The sequence below is a fragment of the Enhydra lutris genome, unplaced genomic scaffold, assembly GCF_002288905.1.
Source record: "Enhydra lutris kenyoni isolate GAN:26980312 unplaced genomic scaffold, ASM228890v2 scaffoldscaffold28, whole genome shotgun sequence".
In the NCBI taxonomy this organism is placed as follows: Eukaryota; Metazoa; Chordata; class Mammalia; order Carnivora; family Mustelidae; genus Enhydra; species Enhydra lutris.
Genome location: NW_019154112.1, coordinates 16,622,321 through 16,643,720, shown reverse-complemented (window position 1 = coordinate 16,643,720; position 21,400 = coordinate 16,622,321). Strand labels below are relative to the sequence as shown.

Genomic DNA, 21,400 nt, shown 5'->3' with positions numbered 1-21,400 from the left:
TGAGGAAAAAGAGGCCTTTGTTATGTTACTCCTATATCCTCAAACCTTCAGCAGGGCCTTGTGTGTGGCAAACACTACAGTATATGCTAAATAATGAGCAGTTTTACAAGATACTGTCAGAAATAAAATACATGTTTAATGAATGACAGCATTTTTTCCTTTGATGATAGCAGATACTTTATTCTAATTATATTTATTAGAAAATATTTCATAAAATGTTGAAAGTATAAAAAAGGAAAAGCACAATGACTTGCATTTTCCAGAAGGAACTATTACTATTGTATTGCAATTTAAAACTTTCATATTATGGTAAAATGTTCCTCAAACTTGAGAACGTAACACATAAACTCAGAGTTTGCCTTTGTTAATTTAATAATTTAATAAAAATATTTATGTGTATTAATATTATTCCACACTATTAATTTTAATGAATGTATAGTAATTGTTTGTATGTTTGTACTTTATTTCTAAAATGTCCAACGGGTATTTGGGAAACTTTTTCAGTTTTTCATCCTTTTCTATAAAACTACACTATATGACTGTTTCATACATCTTCATACACACATCAATTTATTCCCCTAGGAAAACTTCTAGAAGTTTACTTGCAGTACATAAGCTTTCTCAATATTTATATATTCCTAAATTTTCTTCAAAAAATTTTCTCAATTTACTGTCTGTGATGGTTAGTTTTATGCGGCAACTTAGCTATAGGCTACAGTCTCTTGTTATTCAAACACCAATCTAGGTATTGCTGTGAAGGTATTCTGTAGATATGGTTAACATCTACAAGCAGCTGACTTTAAGCAAAGTAAATTGTCCTCCACAATATGAGTAGACCTCATCCAATCACTGGAAGGCTTTAAAGAGCAAAACTGAAGTTTTCTTTTTTTTTTTTAAAGATTTTTTTTTTTTTTAATTTATTTGACAGATCACAAGTAGGCAGAGAGGCAGGCAGAGAGAGACAGGAGGAGGAGGCAGGCTCCCTGCTGAGCAGGGACTCCATTCCAGGACCCTGAGATCATGACCTGAGCCGAAGGCAGAGGCTTTAACCACTGAGCAACCCAGGTGCCCCAAAACTGAAGTTTTCTTGAAGAAGAAATTCTACCTCTGGTTTGCAGCATTAGCTCCCACCCAGCGGTTTCCAGTCTGCAGGCCTGCCCCTCAGACTTTGTACTTATCCAGTCAGATCCCACAATCACATAAGCCAATTTCTTAAAATAAATCTCTTAATATGTATCTTCTGCTGGATCTGTTTCTGGTAATGTCCTGAATAATACAGATTTTGGTACCTATAGTGCTGGGAGTAGAGAGATGATTATTTGACCTGATATATAGGAAGATCTTTTATATTATCTTATAATCACATCAGTGAAGCGGTATTAATGTTAACTGAGTACGGAATTTGATTCTTTAATTGGATTTGGACCTGATAATAGTTTTTGTTAAAAATCTTAAGACATGTCTCTCTTAGTGTTAGCCACATGAAATTTAATTCCTTAGAAAGGTATTCTGCATGAATAGTAATAGATCAGGTGATCGGCTTTTGATTATCAACTTTAAGCTAAAGACTTGCCATGACCTCTGATAGGAATAAATAAAAGAACTCGAAGTATTAGGGAAAGATTCATACATCATGGTAGGAGATTAATTATTTATAATCATATCACATTTCAGGCTTTTCTCTAAAATTTATTGTGTTTTTTATTATTGTTGTATAATTTCTATTCATTGTCACAGAGGGTAAACTGCTTCACCATCAAGAACACTATTATCTACGCACTAATTCTGTAGGCTTTCACCTTTGGATAAATATGAGAATTTTTCTTTCATACTTAAAATTCTATACTGGCTTATTCTTGTTTTCAAAGCTATTATCATTTCTGAAATAAATTACCCACTGTAAATGAATACAAGGATAGCATATTATCTTTTCTCATACACATATTCCGGAGAGCTGGCAGCTAAGCTAAAGAAAGATGAAAGTAAGTACACCTCCATTATAACAATGTAGACCATCATGTTTTCTTTGCCGAAAATGCAATTCTAATATTTCATCTAGCAGGATTGTTATTTTATTCAAGAGATACACTTTTTAACAGCAGTCATATCTTTCCCCCAGGCTCATTAGAGGGGAGGCAATGCTATTTTGATTGTGTCCGATTGAATCTAACAGGAATGGACTGAACGTAAGAAAACAGTCTTACAACATTATTGTTTAGCTTTTGCTGATGATACAGTTTGCCTAGCACACCATGCAGTGTAAAATTTTTCCATCAAGGCTTTTTAATGCTTTCTCTAAAATCAGCACACAGGGTGTTTTAAAGGTCAAATGAGTAGAATAATTTTTTTGCATAATTATTAATATATATAGAACTCTTTCAAGACTCCTGGTGTTTGAACTACCTTTAATTGTTCTTCTCCCAAACTTGCAGTGATTGCTCATATCTGTCATTGGTATTCACATTAATAGTAATCGTTAACTACTCTCCACTAATTAGAACCTAAAAGAAAAGCTTAGTGTGCCATAAATTCTATTCATTATGTTTTGGTATTCAAGATAGATGCCAGGAAAGGTCAAATAACTATGCTGAACACAATAGAGACTTGGCTGACCTACTGTTTTATTATTTGCATGCCTATCATCATACAGCAACAATTTCTAAGCTTCCACATGTCTTAGCAAAGATTATAGGAAATACATACAATAGGCCAATCTGACAAATAAACAATAAAAAATGCAGCAAACAGTAGAATTTCATTATGTTGGACATTAACTTTCTGACTATTCTGGAGCATTACAAAAGTCATGGTTTAGAAATTGATTTCTACCTTATAATTAAGAAAGCATTTTTAATTGGCAGTGATTAAACCTTACCATAGAACCTGAACATTTGTGTATTCTCCTTGTTAACTGCTTATCATATTTACATTGAAAACATTATTAATTTATTTAATCAGCCAGAAAAGTAAAGAAATTGCTATAAAAATCAAAATAACTATATTTTCAGGGAGGATTTAAACACCTAAGCTGTCTATTCTCACAAATACTAATGAAAAATAGACATCAATTTATGTATTTGATGTCAAAACACAATTATTTATCAGATCAAATTACCCCTGATATTTAGGGATATTTTTGTTGTTGTTGTTGTTGTTGTTGTTTTAAAGATTTTAGTTCTTTGAGAGAGATCACAAGTAGGCAGAGAGGCAGGCGGAGAGAGAGGAGGAAGCAGGCTCCCCGCCAAGCAGAGAGCCCAATGCGATGAGGGGCTCGATCCCAGGACCCCAGGATCATGACCTGAGCCAAAGGCAGAGGCCTTAACCCACTGAGCCACCCAGACGCCCCATCTAGGGATATTTTATATGCACTTAGCTTATAAGAAATTTATTAATTCTCTTGAAAAATTGATTTTTAAAAGAGAAATAAATAGGGGATATTTCTATTAATGATGGCAGATTTGATTCCTATAATATTTATTCAGGTAGTTTCTGCAGGGGACATGGAATTGCTCCCAGCCTCTATTCCTCATCACATCTTTGAAAAAATTAAGATAAACTCCTCAATTTAAAGCTTTGGATGTAAATCACTGCCAAAAAATTAAATCTAAAAGTCTTCATTTGGAATTCAAGCACCCACCCCTCCAATTTAGGCTCTTATTTAATTATCTGTATCTCTGACAGCTCTACAACAGGAATTTTCTGCTATATTTAGATAAGTCTCATTGTTCCACCTGCCAAGGTTTCTCTTCTATCCATTTAAATGCTGTTCATAATTAAGAGCTTACTTAAGCTTCACTTATTACCTTAAATGTTACTAATATTTGCAGTCTTAATGATCTCTTCACCATCTAATACCACCAACAGTGTGCCATTCATTAATTTTTGCATTCAATTATGTATTGTTTTCTCTTGTTATATGACTGCTTTGTCTTTCCAGTGAAAAAAATAACCTTTCAACTTGCAGAGTTATAATTTGTCCATCTTTGATTTTTAGTAAAACCAAGGCATTGGCCTACTGACCTTATTTTTAGTTTATAGCATTAATTGTGTTCCTAGAAATACATCAACTATTCCCTCAGCAAGTGTGATTCTAAGGAAGCAGCCTTGTCATGCTCAGAAAACCCACAAGCTGCCAGGTGCTTAGATGCCACTTCCACTGTGACCACAGGCTGGCCCTGGTCTCCATGTTAGAATAGGATTATCCCTCTGCCCATGGGGCTTTCTGTTGGCAAAGTAACTGCCGGCATTCATTGAGCCACAGTGAGATTTTCTAACAATTATGGGCAGCTGAGCAAAGAGTAGCTAAAAGCTCTGAATTTAGTACTGACAATATCATGCAACTGAGTTGTTTTCTGGCTAGTTCTAAGCTAAGTATTATGCTAACTGATTTTTCTTTTGGGGTTCATACTTTTGGAACCTTGACAAAAATTTTTTTAAAGATTTTATTTTTTAAAAAAGATTTTATTATTTATGTTCAAGAGAGAGTCTGATTGGGGGTTGAGTAGAGGGAGAAAGAATCTCAAGCAGAATCCACCCTGAGCACATGAAGCTCTACTTGGGGCTCGATCTCACAACCCTGAGATCATGACCTGAGCCATGATTCTTCTGAAAGACTGCTCCCTGCTAAAATTTCAGATCTCTGCACTGGATAAATGGACTTTTAAATGTATATAGTTATATATATGTATATACATACATATTAAAAGTCCATTTTAAATATATTATACATATATATTTAAAAGTCCATTTATATATTTATATATAAATTATATATATATATATATATATATATATATATATAATATTTTATTTATTTGAGATAGTGAGTGAGAGAACAGGAGGAGGGGCAGAGGGAGAGGGAGAAGCAGATTCCCCACTGAGCAGGGAGACTGATGAGGGGCTGGATGCCAGGACCCTGGGATCATGATCTGAGCTGATGCTCAACCAAATGAGCCACCCAGATGCCACTGGGTAAATGGATTTTTAAATATATTTTTGCATTTGTGATTGAGATTAAACATCAGTGATATGGTTAATAACCTATATTAATTATGATGGTCCTAATTAAATTATATTTGAGGATCTATAAAATAATACTCGATACTAATATAATTGACATTAGATTATTAGATACTAAGATCACTGTTTAAATTTAATCAGGAAAAATATATCCAATTATTATCTGTATCATTATGAGCAATTAGTCACTTTAGTCATAATTCCTTGAGATGAAATATCTACTTTAGAAAAAGAACACTAATAAAACCTCATGAATTAATTTAGCACACAGATGTTATATTTGGCAAATTATATAAATAAAATATTTTAAATATGACATTGATAATTTCTGAATACTCACAAAATATGTCTTTAAAATTTTATTTTTCTGAAGTATTAAAAGGATCAAGTAGACCAGCAGAATAATAGTGAAATACAATTTATAAGCTTAAAGAGCGTTTATATAGTGATACCTTAATTTCTACCATGGGCAATCCCTCAGAGAATCTTTGGATATATTGTGACTACCTTCAAAACTGTTCAAGAAGATATCAGAAGCAGAAGTGATAGAGGAAGTCCATCTCTCCCAGAGAAATACGGGAAGGATCAAAAAGCACATGGAAACATATAAAGTGATATAGTGATGAAATCATCCCTCAGAGGACTTCCTTTCATTCCTCAAGATCTGCCTCTGGAGTTTCAGAGACATTGGAGTTCATGTATGGCTTACTCTGCAAGTGTATACCTGACATTCTGTGATGGGGCTGGTCAGCACATCACACTTTCAAAAAGAGTGCTAATGATTTCATTATGAGAATTTAGAGAGTAAATCCCTAGTCAGATTAGTTACAGAATTAAGTTCCACAAAATGCAACATAATGGTGGGCATTTTCAGGTTAATCTAGATGTAGTTCCATATTACACATAAAGCCTATTTGCCTTAGGAAATGTCACTGGGGATTCCAGATTATTCTGCTGTATTACACATCTTTTATTTAGGAGGGGGGAGAGGAAATGAGGCACTACAGCTACCTGATATCATATATGCTGTTTGCTCACTTGAATTTCATTTTAGAAATACCTATGTTACTTCTGTTCCCTGATCCTTTTCTAGATTATTTAATATAAATATAAACATATAAATGTAATATATATGTATACAAAATATGTATACACACATTTTTAAGAAGAAAGAGGAAAGCATGGACTTTGGAGTCAGAAAGAATTCCTTTTGGCTGTCAGCTTCATCACTTATTACCTAAGAGACATTTACTCTTAATTTATCATGCAGGTATTTTTCAATATTATTATGTGTCAGGCAAGACAGTCTACGCTAGGATACAAGATTGACAAAACTGCATTAGGGCCACCTTTTGTAATTCAAATCTCAAGAGAGAGGATGACATATATAGTAAGCATCATAATGCTTAAAGGAGTTGGGGAAAGGAAGTAAGATTTGAGATGGAATCTGAAAAATAAGTAGCTAACAGTAGACCAGCAGAATTAGGAAAGAATGTGCTAAGCAGAGACCATCATTTGCAAAAGTCCCTGAGGGCAGAAGGAGGAACTTGTGTAAACTGAAAGAAAACTTGGGGGTGCTAGAGCACAATCATGTGTGGGAATGTTGGCAGGATAATAGGATTAGAGAAATGGGTAAGACTACTTAATTTTTTGATACTCCATAAATGTAATGTATAGGTAAGTTTTATGGTAAAAATGTGTATCAATCCACACATCTCTTGATTGTTGAATAGAAAACTTAAGCGATTAGAAAGAAAAGTCAGACACTCTATAAATGATAGTTTTTTTGTTTGGCTGATAGGTTTTATTCGGTGTTTTATTCTCCTGAGTCCACCATAACAAAATACCACTGACTGGGGTGCTTAAATAAACAACAAAAATTTATTTTCTCACAGATCTAAGGGCTGGGAATCCAAGATCAAGGTGTTAGTATGTTTGGTTTGCCCTGCCGGCTTTTTCCCCTGTATCCTCACATGGCATTTTCTCTGTGCATACACATTTCTGGTGTCTCTTCCTCTTCTAGTAAGGACATCAGTCATATTTAATTAGGGCCCACCCATATTAACTGCATTGAACCATGATTACTTCTGTAAAAACTGTATCTCCAAATACAATCACATTCTAAGGTAACCAGAGTTAGGACTTCTACATAGGGATTTTAGGGGGACACAGCTAATCCATAACATTTTATTTGTTCAGCTTGTTAAATTGTAAGTTGTTTCTCTCTTTCACTCCAGGTTGGATAATCTTAAGCTCACTCTTTTCTCTGGAAGTGTTTTTAACCTGTAGCTCTCTTGCTTTACCACCTACCCCCATTTTATGCTCTGTATGCAGTTGTATATTCCTGTCTTCAAAGTATCTGCATTCTAGATGCTCTGAATTTATTTAACTCTGGATCATAAAAACGGATAAGCCCATGATATATGAGATATGTGTGTGTGTGTGTGTATAATACAAAAGAATTTTTTTTCTAGACTAAAGTTAGATTTAAACTACACATAGTTGTGAATAAAAGAAATAGATTAATCAAATAACAGACTCATGAACTAAGGATAATATTGGTAGAATACTGATAAAGTAATGGGCTAAGTAATATAATAGAAAAGATATTATTATCAACAGTTAGAAAACTATTGAAGCAAAGCAAAAAACTATTTGAATGATGCTAAGCTGAGAAAAACAATGTTCAAGAAACTATGGAAAATATACTATTCAATGGAAGTCTGTTGAAATGCAGAGATCCAGCTCATCCAGACATTTATTGCCACCATATATTCTAGGTGAAACTTAGGCATCCTTCCTTATTTGTGCATATTAGATATACTGAGTGTTCTGTATTGCATTATCTTATTTACTGTAAGCATTATTATGAGTTTTACATCTGGTTTGACCAGATCAAACAACTTGTCCAAAACCACTGCTAATGGCTCTAAAGCTGGGATTTCTTGATTCTTGATTCTAAAACGATGCTGCTCTCTGAGACTTTCTCTGATATACCAAGGGGAAAAATAGAGAGACAAGCCATCATACAGATGTTAAGTTGTAATGGTGAACCTCCGCAATGTGTACATTTGCCCAAGAGACTAGTTATGAAGAGTTATAAGAGATTCACTGAAATCAAAGGATAATATATTTGAAAATAGCTGATGAACGTTCACTTCTATCAAAACACACAAGCGTGGGCACAAACACACAGAACAATAAAGTTTCATGAGCAATTGGGTTTCATCATCCATCACTTGGAGTCAGACAAAAGCTGCTCTAGGAAGACTTGTTTAGGCAAACCTAGTATAGTATTAAATCCACCATCACAATGACAACTATATTTATAGGGTCTCAAATTGCAGCAACTTCAGACTCAGAAATCATACTTATGACCATTCTTTCAGATAAGTGGAAGACAATAAAACTGAAATGAAAATTGATGATTTGAACCATAAAATTTTTGCTTTCAGTTATATTGGCTGCATATAGCCAAACTCACAAATTCTGGTTCATTGTTAAAGTTCTTTAAATTGGAATGGACTCTTAGGAAAAGGTTTCATCAGTTATCATAGAAGAAAATATTTAAAATCGCAAAATGGAGATGCTGGCACATCCTGACATACCTAGTGCTAAAAGAGAAATACGGGTTCTATTTCCTCACCTGATATATAAAGTCAGATTCAGTACTACAGAAATATAAGTTGTTTTCAAATTGCTTTTTATATGCTGTTTTAAAATAGATAAAAATAACTTTAAATATCATTATACAGTATAAGTGTATAAATACACAAGTACATACTCATCACATAATTTTTTAAAAAGTAATATATAACAGAGTTTTAACAGAAATTGTCTTTTGAATATGATTTTTGTTCTAATCCTTTGGATTAAGAAAAGTTTTATGGAAGAGAAAAATGGAGAATAAATAGTTAATAAAAACATTTTCTCATTATTGTATTTGAAACATAATGCTTTCTAATTCAAGACCTGTAGGATCTAAAGATATAAAACATAAGTGTGATTGTAACTGTTTTATAAATGAAAGGAACTGGAGAAAGTCACAAATATGTGTGTTAGTTTCCCTTTTCTATATACCAAGTAACCTGGGTTTTATACCTGGTTATAGCAGTGAATACCTCCCCCCTGCCCTTCCCTTCTCTTCCCCCTGCCCTTTCCTTCCCCTCTCTTCCCTTTCCTTCCCTTTCCTTCCCTTTCTCTGTCTTACTTTCTCTCTTGGAGAGAGAGAGAGCGAGAGCAAGAGGAGCAGGGAGGGGCAGAGGGAGAAGGAGAGAGAGAATTTTAAACAGGCTCCATGCTCAGTGCAGAGCCTGACATGGGGCTCAATCTCACAACCCTGAGATCATGACTTGAGCCAAAATCAAGAGATGGATGCTTAAATGACTGAGCCACCAAGGCACCCCAGTAAATACGTTTCTATAACTTTTGTACTAAGCTGAAAGCTTAAAGGAGGGGTGATCTTTAGTAGGTCTGAGGGTGTAATGATTCCAAGACATGAGCCCAAGCTTGGGTGCCGGGATAATGTAAATTCCAAGACAGGGGCTATATCTATAATTTTGTTTTAGAGATTTTATTTATTTGAGAGAGGCATCATGAGTGGGGGGAGGGACATAGGGAAAGGGACAAGCAGACTCCCCGCTGAGCGTGGAGCCTGATGGGGTTCAATCCCAGGACCCTGAGATCATGACCTGAGCCAATGTCAGATGCTTAACTGACTAAGCACCCAGGCACCCTTGGGTGTTGCTAAGTTAGTCCCTTGCAGAAATCCCACGCAGCATATATTCATTTCTCTGTGAGAGTAAATAGAATTTATAACACAAGAACTTCTGCGCTATTTGCAAGATACAGAGAATTTTCCTTTCTCCTTTCAGAAATGACCTGGAAGTTTAATCTAGCAAAACACAGAAGCAACTCTACCAGGAGGAATATGGCAAGAATTAGGCAAACAATAGGATCTTGGAAGGAGGTGGTCACAAATAGACTATACCACTAGTTACTGGGCTTTGGTTGAACAAACTTCTCTAATACTGTATTTTGAAAACAGAGATCTGAAAAAATACCCCTGTTGTTATTTGTGACCTTGCTGGCTCATTATAGGAAGAAGAAAATAAAACAAGTTCTTCATAAAGGTAGGAGATACTCAGTCCTTGTTGAGGGTAGCTGATAAGTGTCCATAGTTATCATAGTTACATGTTGCTGGGTCTGTAGGGTTTTAAATGCATTTATGCACATTTTGATGCAACTGAATTTTTAAAAAAGACATGTACCATGCAACTGTTCTTAGTGAGCATTTATTTTGAAACAAAACGGGGGCAAGCAAGTCCATTTGTTTGGGGCTAAGATTTCATTTTAGATAGCTTGGTATTTAGAAAATCTAGCACTGTTTTGTTGTTGTTGTTGTTGTTGTTGTTTGTTTTATAAACTTGATTTTTTTTTAATTTAATTTCTTTTCAGTGTAACAGATTTCATTATTTATGAACCACACCCAGTGCTCCATGCAATACGTGCCCTCCATAATACCCACCACCAGGCTCCTCCAACCTCCTATGCCCCTCCCTTTCAAAACCCTCAGATTGTTTTTCAGAATCCATAGTCTCTCATGGTTCATCTCCTCCTCCAATTTCCCTCAACTCCCTTCTCCTCTCCATCTCCCCATGTCTTCCGTGTCATCTCTTATGCTTCACAAATAAGTGAAACCATATGATAATTGACTCTCTCTGCTTGACTTATTTCACTCAGCATAATCTCTTCCAGTCGCAGCCATGTTGATACAAAAGTTGGGTATTCATCCTTTCTGATGGAGGCATAATACTCCATAGTGTATATGGACCACATCTTTCTTATCTATTCATCCGTTGAAGGGCATCTTGATTCTTTCCCCACTTTGGTGACCGTGGCCATTGTTCATGCTATGAACATTGTTTAGAGTGATTCTATCAGTAGAGGGAGCCACAGATGAATCACTATTGAACAACCACAATTTCCCAAACCAGGGCACTCATAAACTCTTAAGAGTATGTTAATCCCAATAAATGAAGACTCAGGGTATAACTTAATGTGGCAGAATCCATGAGTCTAAACTGATACAGCATTCTGGGGCCCTAGCTAACATTTTCTCTTTGAGTCTAAAAAGTTATATTCTATGTTTGGGAGCATTCTCTTATGGCTAATAGAAACTTGTGTGTTCATGTGTGTGTGTGCATATATATAACTGATCTGATTCATTGTGCCTCCTTACCATGGAATAAGAGTGAAGTCTCAAAAATGTACCAAAGACTGAATGTGATTTGTACTCTATCTAGTTTCAAGGTCTTATTAATTGGAAATAAGTCTCTTTGCTAACTTGTCACTATTGGAATTTCTATGTCCAATGAGCCTTTTACTTTAACTGAAGCAAGAATGGCAATGGTCTCTGAGGGGAAGAGAAGGCTAATAATCACTGCCATTTTAAGACAATTTTAGCCAGATTTAAGTGAAAATACATTTGTTTATTATGTGGTTTCAAGCTGTGTTGTCTTTTATAGTCATATAATATTTAAACTTAAAAAGTAAAAGTCTTTTGTGTGTGGAGGGGGGAGAAGATGTTCATTATTATTTCCACAGAACACAGAAAATCCTTTCTTTCAGAATGATGTGACAAAACACAATGAATTTCACCAGCACATGGGATAAACTGAAATGTTACCCACTCACTAATTCTGATGTTAATATATTGTTTTTTCTTCCTTGCCTGTGTACTTCCTGCTGCTATGGTAATAAGCTTTAGGCCTGTTCAGGGACATTTTATTTCCTCAGACAAAATTTATAACTTTTATGTTAAGTGAAAAGAAAGATTTTTAGAAACTCAAAATTTTCAATTGTGTATTAACTTTTTAATCTTCATTATATACCAGCATAAGGACTTTAATAAAAATACTGGGGATGCCTGGGTGGTTCAGTCAGTTAAACATCTGCCTTTGCCAGGTCATGATCTCAGGCTCCTGGGCTCCCTGCTCAGTGGGGAGCCTGCTTCTCCTTCTCCCTCTCCCTATGCCCCTCCCCCCACATGTGTCCTCTGTCTCTCATATAAATAAATGAAGTCTTAAAAAAAAAAGAAAAATATTGACTGTTTTATGTCTTTAAAGTGAGTCTACATATTAGTACCTTGAATGTGGATAAATGGGAGTAACTGAAATTTATTTTTAAATATTTCAAAGAGAGCAACTTAGAGAAAAAAATGATAGCACGATAAAGGTATTATTAAATAAGACATTTGACAAAGTTTAGCTTTGGGAGAATATGGGCAATAAGTATAAGCCATCAATACTTATCTCATACTTCCTTTCCCGTCAAATTTCTATTTTAAAAACCACTGGATGTACAAATAGGGGGGAAAAAAAGCAGCTTGACAATAGGATTGGTGGTCAATGTCTACCCAAACAGAATTAAATGGTTAGAAATGGTAAAAAAGTGGAAAGACTTAAATTTAACCATCCAGAATCAAAAGCACAAAATCATCCTCACAAATACGTGGGAATATTATCAGCAGTCGAGTGAGAGCCACTGGGTCCCCAATAGCACCTCAAAATGCAGAGCTGCATTTTACTTTTTTTAACAGTACTGTGCTTGCTATTGTTTCCTCTTTTTCCCACTTCATCAGTTGTTTTTCTCTGTATGTTACTTTTGGCTGCATACAAGCACGCTTTAGTATCTTTGATCTTAAAAAAGAGAAAAAATCTTCCTTGACCATTCTCCACACATTTCTTTAGTTTGAGACTTGCATCTATCGCAGAATTCCCAAAGAACTATTTATATTAACTGTTTCTAAGTCTTTCCTGCCCATTCTGTCTTTACCAACTCCATCAGGCTTTTAAGAAATTGTTTTTGTCAAGCTTATTTATTTGCCCTCCACACTGAAAATCCAATGGTCATTTCTCATTCCCCATCTTACTCAACAGCTGTAGCATATGTCTTAGATGGCATCTTTACTCCTTGAAACATTGTCTTCACTCTCTGGAGTTTTTTTCATTTCATTTCTCTGATTCTCAGCCTCACAGCTCCAAGCTCTCCCAAATTCTGGTAACAACTCTCCCTCCTTCTTAGGCCTATGTGTAGTAACAACTCCTCAGCCATCATCAGAATCTTTCTGGCTTCTTTATCCCTGCCCAAACACCTAAAAATAGTCTTTCCATTAAACTCTTTTCAGTTAAACTCTTTGAGTTTAAACACATCTGTCTCCTGCTGGGACCCTGACTGATACATCAGAGAACAGGATAAACTTTCAAAAACCTGTAATTAAGTCATATCCTTAGGGAGAAAGCAGAAGGTTGTTCTCTTCATAAAACAACAGTATCGGGGGAAAAAATCAGAGCATTCAGATGAAAAATAAGAAAGAGGTCTTGAAGTGTTAAAATACAAAGTAAAGAAAATATCCCAAATGTTAGGACAAAAGATAAAGAGATGGAAATCGGTGAAAGAACCGTAAGAGACTAAGAGACCAGTACTGAAGTGTTATGCCACAAAGGGTCCATAGAGTACCCAGCAGAGGGAACGATAAAAGAAAAACATCATTTTTGTGAAGTTTCAGAAGACTAGTGGTAAAGAAAAGATCCTAAAAGCTTCCCCCAATGAAGGTATGTTATGAAAAAGGAAAAATAATCAGACCTCTGAAATGAAAAATAAGAGGTATTGAAAATGGAAAATAAAGACCCATATCTAAGATTTCAAATAAGTGCAGAAATATAAAGCACAAAAATTACCTCAGAAATCATGATAAAAGATATAAATGGTAAAAAGAGAGGAAATACGAGATTAATAGAACCAGTACCCTGCTACAGAGTGATGGGTCCATGCAGTGTCCAACACAGTGAAGGACAAAAGAAAAATACTAAGTACAACTTCATGAAATTTCAGAAGGGTAAAAATATAACATCCTAAAAGAGAAATTAAGATATCACATATAAAGAAATAAATATCTGAAGACTATTAGATTTTCAACAGCGGCACAGAATGCGAGAAATCACTGGAGTAATGCCTTCAAAATTCTGAGAGAAAATCATTTGTATTTTGTGTATAAGATTCTAAGCACAAATGTTAAAATCTGAGGGTAGAATAAAGATATATACAGATGTGGCAAGACTGTCACTTTCCCAGCATCCTTTGATTTCAAAAAGCTAACATACAAGATGCTCCAGCAAAAATGGGATAAAACAAGAAAGAAGAAATGAAAAATCCATAAATCATTTGACCAAACAAAGGAGAATAGCAAAGTGAAGTCTCATCGCTAAATCATATTGTAGCTCTGATGAAGCATTTTAAAAAAAGAAAAAAAAAATGACAGATGTATTGAAAACTGCAAATTAAAAAAAGGGAAATTATTTACTGAGGGGAAGATGGGAAGGGTGTAAAAAGAGGAAAGATAACTGACATGTATTTGTAAAAATTCAGCATGTGCCATTCATTGTAGTATTTTATTATTTGCTTGTTGCTTTTCAAAAATTCATACTTTGGGAGGAGCAGGCTGGATAGGCAAGGCTGATGCACAGGTATATCATCATGCATAACTGGATATCAGTGATAATTTTGGAAATGAATACATAAAAATAGTAATATGCATTTATTCTTTAGAAGTATGAAGGCAGAAATACAGAAGAAACTTCTAAAGATTTTAAAGTAATGTCTGGGGCACCTGGGTGGCTCAGTGGGTTAAGCCACTGCCTTCGGCTCGGGTCATGATCTCAGGGTCCTGGGATCGAGCCCCGCATCGGGCTCTCTGCTCAGCGGGGAGCCTGCTTCCTCCTCTCTCTCCACCTGCCTCTCTGCCTGCTTGTGATCTCTCTCTGTCAAATAAATAAATAAAATCTTTAAAAAAATACAAAATAAAAAATAAAAAAAATAAAAAAAATAAAGTAATGTCTTCTGAAATAAAGTTGCACTTGAAGAGGGGAAGAATATCTTTTTCTTCCTATTTAATTATCTTATGAAGTTTCTGATCACTTTGATATAAACAAATCAAATGCAAAAATGCATTAAATGGAATAGCAGGATGGACATAAAAGTAGGAATAATCTACATACACATGCAAGAAGAACCATATTGGTGAAGAAGAAAGGATTCTGGTTATTGACGTCAATAACTATTATATCTAAGTGTGGCATCTATGCTATCTGATAGCCTTGGCAGTGGTTGGAGTCACTTAGGACCGATAATGTGTTTGCCAATAAAATTATAGTTAAATTTGGGCACCTGAGTGGCTCAGTTGGTTGAGTGACTGCCTTGGGCTCAGGTCATGATCCCGGACTTCCAGGATTGAGTCCCGCATCGGGCTCCCAGCTCCTTGGGGAGTCTGCTTCTCCCTCTGACCTTCTCCTCTCTCATGCTCTCTCTCACTCATTCTCTCTCAAATAAATAAATAAAATCTTAAAAAAAAAGAAATTAAAAAAAATTATAGTTAAATTTATTTCAAACAAGAACATAGACCACGTATCTCCTAATACAGAAAGCACATTGCACACATGCACAGTCAGTCACACTGCTTCCCTGTACTTCCAATTCTGCTTTTCATGATGCACTGAAAAATAAAAAGCTTCATATTCAAAATACATCTTTGTAACTTCTCAGAGTTAGGGCATCACTGGCCATTTTTATTAGGACTAAACATCATCACAGTTTACTTTCTCTCTTGCCTAATACAGGATTATTCTTGGCAAGGACATCAGGCATGTTCTGCATGTGTCACACTGTTTTATGTATGGGTCTAAGGCTAATTTTGAGAATACAAAGTCTGTGCACATGCATTAAAAGAAAATGCTCCAGTTTACTGGGAGGAGCTCATATGCTCCATTATTTGAAACTGCAAACTATAAGATTTTTTTTTACTGGCCCATCTTGAAATCATGTTTATCCATTAATAAAAATCGCTAGTGATATTGCAAGTTTCTTCAAATCACAAGGCAGAAAGCTAGATATTTTTAATTGTACTTTAGTGTCTCATAAGGAAATACCCTCAAGTAAGCCTCAGGCAAACAATGAGCTGTTGACAGTTCCTGTGGAAAAACTTCATTTGATTATAGTAGTATTTTCTTTTTCCTAAATATTAAAATGAAGAAAGCTAAAGTTTCTAGGATTCATAGAAATGATCAAAGAGAGTTTTTCTTTCCTTTTCAATGTGTTAGTAAAAAACTGAGCTTAAAGCATAAAAGGCTACTTTCAGCAAAGCTGCTCACATGCTAATCCAAAAGAAGTTGATCTCCCCTTGGAAAGGATCCTGGAAAACTGAATTAGAGGCAGATTTTTTGGCCACCTTTGCACATGAGTTTCTTCAGCATAGTGGCAGAAATCAATGGTTTCTTTAAATAAAACACTCCAGGGACAGAAGAAATCAGAGCTTGGCTCAGTTCCTAGAATTTGTGTTTTTGCTTGTATGATCATGCCTTAGCAAGTACTTTCAAAGTCAAGCCTTTTTTTCTACATTTAAAATCAAAAGGAATAAGAACCTAAACTCAGATATAAAATTCTGATTCTTAAAGTATTCTCATCCTGGTGCTATCAAATCTTGATTCTCTGACTCTCATCTATGACAACCAAACCTGTGCCAAATTAACAAGTGCAGCAGTAAAGCACTCGACTTCTAGGCTTAATCAAATTATTTCATATTTGGTGCATATGGATACATTTCAGCATGGGTTCTCTCTAAGCTATTAGGCCTGTTTCTCCTTATATTAATTAATTCATTTATTCACATCCATCACTTCATTCATTCATTCATTCAGCAAAGCTTTATACAGCACTTAACACTCATCAATTACTATAGCTAACTGCTAAGGAATTTGAGATCTACTTTTTTTCTGTTTATGGTGACCTTTTTTGAGACATTAATAATATATCTTAGTAATGTCTTCTAAATTCTATCAAGATGCATAAGCGTATTTTGCAAGTCTTCCTAGCCCAAAATAGCTGCTACTAAGTAAAAGACAATGGTAGGTAAGAAAAAATATTAATGTTGATGATAAGATCATCATCATCATAGCTAACCTTTATTATATATGGTATTTATTTATTATAATGAACATTTACTGAATACTAAACTGTTTTACCCATTTTAGCTTTTTAAATATTCAATACACCAAATAAAAGCTTAGAAGTTCTAGGAGTTGCTCCACACTACAGAGTGATGATGATAGTAGTAGAACTCTGGCTGTCCAAATCAAGAACTCATGCTTTTCAAGACATTATATGTGGCCACAATAACAACAATGCTGACTACACAGCCTTGCTACTTCATGTTTCTGGACACTGTGGTATCACAATTAGAATGTAGCCCATTACTGTGAACATTTATATACATGTATTTAAAATTTTTAAATAGTAAATGTAAAAATAATTGCAAACATTAGCACTTTCTGCATGCAGAGCAGATGTAATACATTATATAACATGCACAACAATCCTCTGCAGTGGGTACCACTATCCTTAAACTTGACCAATAAGGGAGATAAGGTTCTCGGTTGCTCAGAAACAAACATGGAGTCTCACAATCAGTGGTAGTATTAGGATTTGCTTCTAAGTTACTTGTTTCCATAAACCTCCTCTAATTGGCAAGCTATATTTCTTTAACACCAAGAAAAGTGAAAATATCCATGTCTAATTAAAATAGGCTCAGATAACTTTTGTTGCCATTGAATTAAATTGTATTGACTAATGACAATTTTCACACAATTAAAATATAGTGGAGTTCATTAAAGTGGCTTTTTTAAGAATTTAGTTTTATCTTAACTATTATTTAAGGAAGATGAAAAATAATTCTAGTTTTCAATGCTAGCAAAAAATACATACTGACTTATAATTATCTGGCTAATAACAGTATTCCAATTTAATCATTTATTATGGAGTGGTGTTTTTCAAAATATTTTCCTATGATTATTTGGGTTCTGGAAGAGTGACTTAACCATTCCAGTGGAGACAGAGTAACCACAAGGCAGGCAAAATAGCCCCCCTTCCCACTGCTCCCAATCCAAGCCTCAAACAGAGAAGATCCACCTTAAATTACTTCATACCTTAGTTGTCCATATAAGATACTATTTATAAAAAGATTTCTATTGAGAGCAGGCTGAGATGACATCAGGTAGCAGGAGATCAGCTAGGTAGCTTATCAAACCATTCCAAACACCTACAAATCCAACAGGAGATCGAAGAGAAGAAGAGCAACAATTCTAGAAATAGAAAATGGACCACTTTCTGAAAGGTAGGACCAGCGGAGAAGTGAATCCAAAGAAACAGGAAGATAGACTGTGGAGGGATGGGCTGGCTCCCGGGAAGCAGCGGAGCAGCAGAGCACAAAATCAGGACTTTTAAAAGTCTGCTCCACTGGGGGACATCACTCCAGAGGCTAAACCGGGGTGAAGCCCATACGGGAACAGCGTGGCCTCAGGTCCCACGGGGTCACAGAAGGATTAGAGGGGTGTCTGAGTGTCGCAGAGCTCACAAGTTATTAGAGCAGGGAAGCCGGCTGCAGAGACAGAGCCGAGAAGTGAGCTCTCAACTTGGGGTTATCAAGAACTATAATCTGTGGCACAGGCCACTGCTCTGTGTGTGGGGTCCTCACAAGATCTGAGGAGACTCCCTAGAAGAGTTCAGGGATCTGCAGGTTTCAGAGACTACAGGCAGAGCCGTGTGCCAGAGATAGAGATGCTTGGTCACAGGCTGGATGAACTCGGAATGCAGCCAGAGGCCAGGGAGATGGGAGTGATTGAGCGCTTTTCTCTGAGGGCACACTAAGGAGTGGGGCCCCGAGCTCTCGGCTCCTCGAGGCCAGAGATTGGGAGGCTGTCATTTTCATTCCCATCCTCTGGAACTCTATGGAAAGTGTTCAGGGAACAAAAGCTCTCGAAAGCGAACCCAAGCAGATTACTTAGCCTGGCCCCTGTAAGGGAGGTGCAATTCTGCCTCTCGCAAAGACACTTGAGAATCACTACAACAGGCCCCTCTGCCAGAAGATCAACAAGAAATCCAACCAAGACCAAGTTCACTTACAAAGGAGAACAGTGGAATTCCAGAGGAGGAGAAAGCAAAGCATGGAATTCATGGCTTTCTCCCCATGATTCTTTAGTCTTGCAAAGTTAATTAATTTTTTATTTTATTTTTTTTCTCCTGCTAATTTTTTTAACTTTAACCCTTTTCTCTTTTAATGTTTTTTACCAGTTTATCTTAACAATACCTTTCATAAAAAAAAATCTTTTTTGAAACATCATTATTATAGTCATATTTTATCCTTCATTGTATCTAACTTTATTTTTTGTAAACATAGGGTTTTTCCTTCTTAAAAATTTTGGGTATAACTTCTTCTAATAGATCAAAATACACCCTAAATCTAGCACCAGGCTTGTTCTAGTCTCCAGCCCAAGCAAATTCTCTCCACTTTCTTTTTCTTTATTCTCCCAACCAACTTATCAACTCCTTTTTTAGAATTAAAAAAAATTTTTTTTCATCTTTATAGTCATATTCCATCCCTTTACTGTGTTTACACTTATATATGTTTTTCATTCTTTTAAAATTTTGGGAGGTAGTTTCTTCTAAGAGACCAAAATACTCCCAAAATTAAGTGGGTGACCCTGTTCTAGTCACCAGTCTAAAATATATATATGTGTGTGTATATATATATATATATATATATATATATTTAAATTCTTTTTTATATTTTTTCTTTATTGTTTTCTTTTTTTAATTTTCTTTTTTTCTGAACTTCTTTTTACCTCCATTTCTCCCCCCCACCCCATGATCTGGGGTCTTTTCTGATTTGGTTAAAGCACATTTTCCTGAGGTCTCTGCCACCCTTTTAGTATTTTATTTGCTCCTTCATATATTCTTATCTGGACAAAATGACAAGGTGGAAAAACTCACCACAAAAAAAAGAACAAGAGGCATTACCAATAGCTAGGGACCTAATCAATACGGACATTGGTAATATGTCAGATATAGAGTTCAGAATGACGATTCTCAAGGTTCTAGACGGGCTTGAAAAAGGCATGGAAGATATTAGAGAAACCCTCTCTGGAGAGATAAAAGCCCTTTCTGGAAAAATAAAAGAACTAAAATCTAACCAAGTTGAAATCAAAAAAGCTATTAATGAGGTGCAATAAAAAATGGAGGCTCTTACTGCTAGGATAAATGAGGCAGAAGAAAGAATTAGTGATATAGAAGACCAAAGACAGAGAAAAAAGAAGCTGAACAAAAGAGAGACAAGCAACTATTGAACCACGAGGGGAGAATTCGAGAGATAAGTGACACCATAAGACGAAACAACATTAGAATAATTGGGATTCCAGAAGAAGAAGAAAGAGAGAGGGGAGTAGAAGTTATATTAGAGAGAATTATTGTAGATAATTTCCCTAATATGGCAAAGGGAACAAGCATCAAAATCCAGGAGGTACAGAGAACCCCCCTCAACATCAATAAGAATAGGTCCACACCTCATCATCAAATAGTAAAATTTACCAGTCTTAGTGACAAAGAGAAAATCCTGAAAGCAGCCTGGGACAAGAAGTTTGTAACATACAATGGTAAAAATATTAGATTGGCAACAGACTTATCCACAGAGACCTGGCAGGCCAGAAAGAACTGGTATATTCAGAGCACTAAACAAGAAAAACATGCAGTTAAGAATACTATATCCAGCTAGGCTATCATTGAAAATAGAAGAACAGATAAAAAGCTTCCAGGACAAACAAAAACTAAAAGAATATGTGAACACCAAATCAGCCCTGTAGGAAATATCGAAAGGGGTCCTCTAAGGAAAGAGAGACCCTAAAAGTAGTAGATAAGAAAGGAACAAAGACAATATACATTAACAGTCACCTTACAGTCAATACAATGGCACTAAATTCATATCTCTCAATAATAACCCTGAATGTAAATGGGTGAAATGCCCCAATCAAAAGACATAGGGTATCAGAATGGATAAAAAACAAAACCCATCAATATGCTGCCTATAAGAAACTTATTTTAGACCTAAACACACCTCCAGATTTAAACTGAGGGGGTGGAAAAAAATTTACCATGCTAATGGACATCACAAGAAAGCTGGGGTGGCAATCCTTATATCAGATCAATTAGATTTTAAGCCAAAGACTATAATAAGAGATGAGGAAGGACACTATATCATCCTTAAAGGGTTTGTCCAACAAGAAGATCTAACAATTTTAAATATCTATGCCCCTAACGTGGGAACAGCCAACTATATAAACCAATTAATAACAAAATCAAAGAAACACATCAACAATAATACAATAATAGTAGGGGACTTTAACACTCCCCTCACTGAAATGGACAGATCATCTAAGCAAAAGATCAACAAGGAAATCAAGGCCTTAAATGACACACTGGACCAGATGGACATCACATA

General features: G+C 35.5%; 1 protein-coding gene across 1 annotated transcript in view; it reads right to left on the bottom strand.

The window, feature by feature from the left end:
• LOC111152227 (eyes shut homolog (Drosophila)) overlaps positions 1-21,400 on the bottom strand; it is a 1,631,332-nt gene that overhangs the window by 589,599 nt on the left and 1,020,333 nt on the right.